This window comes from Terrapene carolina, unplaced genomic scaffold (assembly GCF_002925995.2).
Source record: "Terrapene carolina triunguis isolate 2854851 unplaced genomic scaffold, T_m_triunguis-2.0 Scaffold32, whole genome shotgun sequence".
NCBI classification, from domain to species: Eukaryota; Metazoa; Chordata; order Testudines; family Emydidae; genus Terrapene; species Terrapene triunguis.
Window position 1 is genome coordinate 2,213,230 of NW_020664383.1, and position 4,426 is coordinate 2,217,655.

A 4,426-nucleotide genomic window follows, 5' to 3' on the forward strand; every position below is an offset into this window, starting at 1 on the left:
AAAGTTTGCTCACCCCTAGGTTAACCCTTTTTCCAGTGCTATAATCCCAGGTCTTATTCTCCCTCTTGGGTTTTCTTCTCCACACCTCTCTGCTCCTAAAAAGTAACTGCGGAATCTGTCCCTGCAGCCTCCTTCTGCTCTCAGCTTCCTGGCTTTATACTAACCAGCCTGCTCCTACCCAGCTGGTCATCACATTCAGTTAAGCCTGGCTCTCCCTCCAAATGCAGACAGATATCATAACTGGCCTCACACATTAACACCTTTAGAACCTGTGTGGGGTGCACATCCCATCACACCCTAAAGCTATAGAACTCTGGATGCTCCTCAATGCAACTAGAGAAATTTCTGGACAATATGTTAACATGATAATGAAGATGGGGCAAGGGGTTCCACTTAATGTTGGGAATAACCTCATGGCAATGCTTAAGATGCTTTGCTGCTAGATGGAGTTCTCAAACTGCAGGGTGTGACCCCTCTGGAGTCATGAGGTTATTACATGGGGGGTCATGAGTTGTCAGCCTCCACCCCAAAACCCCGCTTTGCCTCCAGCATTTATAAAAAAAGTGTTTTTAATTTATAAGGTAGGGGGGTTCACACTCAGAGGCTTGCTGGGTGAAAGGGGTCACCAATACAAAAGTTTGAAAACCACTGGTCTTGAGAATATGTTCATTAGAATTGGTGAGCTTGGAGCCATCAGGATATAGTAGCCATGGTTTATCACTTCTACATGATGGGGTAAAGCACCTATGGTGTAAGAGCCTTGTTGGGGCTAGTAGTGTTTTAGGTAAAGGGGATGCCAATGACAATATCCTACTTTATGCACACTACAAAAGAAAATCATATTCTTCCTGAACTTCAAGTGGGCATTTGGAGACTTCATCCTTGTAATAATTTTTGGCTCTTTTTCCTTCTTTCTGTTCTGACGTGTCTATCTTCTTTCTCTACCACATAGCTCCTAATATGCTGTGATTCTCATTTAACAAAAAGCCATTGGAATGCAGCCAAATCCTTCTCAGAGTGCTTTTCAATCAGAAGTCCTTTGGGTTTTGGCCTAGCTTCATTTTGGTCTAGATCAACAGGTTGATTAAAGTGACCCAGTAAGTCCCCTGTATGCTGCTGACATGCCAGATTTGTACAACTAAAAATACCCCCAAGCTGGTCCTTGGCTCAATTCACAGAGATCTAATGGACCCAGATTTTTATTCTCTGATGCTAACCTTGAGAAAATAAACTGTGGTAGAAAATGTTAAAGGAGACAATCTGCTGATTGTGAGCCTGTTGTGGCATCATGGATCAAAATACATTTAAAGGGTTGAATCCGCAGCTGCAACCAAATGTTATGCCATCTTGATTCCTCCTCCAGTCCAGGCTGTTGAAGTGCTAGTTTAGCCTATGTGAAATTTACAGCAGCTTCAGGGCTCTTCTAGGTTGTATGGCTGGTAATGTCTCCACAAAAGGTCATTCTACCAGCTGGGGATACTTAATTAATGGAGATCTCCTAGGTCTGTACTTTTGGGTGGGTCATTGACTGGATATGAACTCCTCAAATCATTGAGTGGAAAGATTAACTCCACATCTAATGCAGTTAGAATAGCAACAACCAATAATATAAATAATTAATAATAACCTCTTTTCACTTTCTTGTGAGCCTTTCATCTAAGGATCACAAAGTGCATTACAAATATAAAAGAAATGTGTGTAAAGAGCCTACTACATTAGAGAGACAAGGTGGATGAGGTAATGTGTTTTATCGGACCAACTTCTGTTGGTGAAAAAGCTTTCAAGCAACACAAAGCTCTTTAGTGCTCACAGGCTGCTACTGCTTAGCTTCCTTGATTTTTGCCTCTGCACCTCCCCCTCTCTCTCTCATCTGGTCTGTTCTCAGTTTCTGTATATTCTCTTTTCCCTCACACCTTCGCACCTGGTCACAATACCCAAGGGAACCCTCTGCCCACATGGTGTTTGTTTCTGGGCAGACTCTACTAGGCTTCATTTTAGGTGGAGCCTCCTCAGTGTTTCTTACAACAATCTTAAGTGACAGGTACATTCCCCATATTCTTTATGGAAATATCCCCCTTGCAGCCCTGGGAATTTTAAATTTCATTTCCTGCTTGCTGGCTTACCATGTGAGCTTCCCAGGTAAGCATGGCTGGCTATCGCACCAAACGCGCTCCCGCCTGGATCACCGCTGAACTGTTGGATCTGATCAGTATATGGGGAGAGGAGTCTGTTCAGTCGCAGCTGCGATTGACCCGTAGGAATCGGGACACATATGGGCAAATTTCTCAAGGCTTGTGCGAAAAGGGCTATGATCGGGACATGCAGCAGTGCAGAGAGGAGATAAAGGAGCTGAGGCAGGTGTACCATAAGGCACGGAAGGCAAACCATCGCTCCGGTGGTGCACCTAAGCCCTGCCACTTCTATAAGGAGCTGAATGCTATCCTTGGTGGTGACCCCACCTCCATCCCCGATAGTCCTGTGGATACTTCGGAGGCAGCAGAAAGAGGGGGTAATCCGGAGGCTGAAATTCTGGATGAAGAAGTGGAGGTAGAAGAGGATGTGGAGTTCCCAGTGAGGCAGGCAGCCAGGAACTTTTCTCCACTCCAGAAGTGCTCTATGGGTAGCAGGAAGCAGATGAGAGAAAAGTGGGAGGCAGGTAGTGTTTTATGTGAGCTGGACATTGCCCTGTGTAGCTAATCTGCCTGGTCAAGCAGGGTGTCGATGGACATCGAGACCTGTAGGGAATCCTCCAGAGAGAGGCTCTGGAAAGTTTCCAAGAGGTACTTGCTAATCCTTTGCCGCAGATTCCAAGGGATTGCAGCCTTGTTAGTTTCCCCATTGTAGGAAACTGTACCATGCCATTTAGCAATCGCTGGAGCTGGGACCAAAGCAGCACATAGCTGAGCTGCATATAGACTGGGGTGAAAGCCGCAAACATGCAGTAGTTGTGTGCTGGTTTCCCTGCTCACCTGCAGCAGTGAGATGTCAGCCAGCAGGTTGGCTGCCTCTGAAAAAGTGTGTGATAATTTTAGAATGAGTTCCCTGCAAAGCTGCCCTGCAAGCCAGGACCGTTTGGTCTGTACACACAACCGCCTTCCCCCCACTCCTGACACTCACCATGATTGGGGTGCTCACGGAGCTGTGTGCCTGTCTAGAGTCAGTGAGAAAGTGATTGTTACTAGTTGCAAAAGGCCCTTGTTACTGAAATGTTTCAATCGTTTGCTGGAATGTAACAATCCCTCTTCTGTGCATTGCCCACAGCAGCCGAGACCTTGAAGAAAACACCACGTACCATTGCCGACCGGCTTCGGCAGATAAGGAAAAAGCCGAGACGTAGCAAAGAAGACATGTTCATGGAGGTGCTGCGGTGCGATGAGAGACAGATCAGGGAACGCAAAGAGTGCTGGGAAGCCAATGCAGCATTTGCTAGGGAAGCGATAGAGCGGATGATAAAAGTTATGGAGGATCAGACAGAGATGCTCAAGTCTTTGATAGAGCTGCAGACTGAGCAGATCCATGGTCGACCTCCACTGCAGCACATGCACATATACAATTCTTTGCCCACCCCACCCCCCTCTATGCTCACACATTCCTTTTCACTTCACAGCATTCCTGAGTTTCCACATCACTCCACCCCCTCTCACAGCTTGGACAATGATAGCTGGAGCAACACAGTTGTGAGGTTTTACCCTTTTTAACAATAAATAAAGGCTCAGGCATTTAATGGTACAGCATTTTTATTCTGTGTTCTACAAAAGCGTATAGCAATCAATTCACTCTCGGGAACAGGCTTCTAAAGCATTTTGTTGCATGGATCTTGGCCCCCAAAATTGTACATGGATGCACCAGGGAAGCAACTCCAAAGCAGACATTTGTTAGGTGCCCCTCACTGTCAAAGTGGTTCCTCAAAGCCTCTCTGATGTTAATAGCAGCCCTCTGGGTTCCTTTGACAGCCCTAGCATCTGGCTGTTCAAAGTGTGCAGCCAAGCACTCTGCCTCAGTGCTCCACACCTGAGCAAACATTTCACTCTTAGATTCAGGGCCGGCTCCAGGCACCAGCTTAACAAGCAGGTGCTTGGGGCGGCCAAGGGAGAGGGGCGGCACCTGCGGCAATTCGGGGGCGGCAGGTCCCTCACTCCCTCTAGGAGCGAAGGACCTGCCGCTGACTGCCGCCGCCGATCGCGGCTTTTTTTTTGCTTGGGGCGGCAGAAATGCTGGAGCCGGCCCTGCTTAGATTCACACAGATTATGCAAAGTGCAGCACACGGCTATGACCATGGGAATATTATCCTCGGTAAGGTCTAGTCTGCCATTGAGACACCTCCAGTGAGCTTTCAAACGGCCAAAAGCACATTCAACTACCATGCGGCACATAGGCGTGTGCAGCACATTTCATTTGGGTGTGCACCCAGGGAATTTTTTTTTTT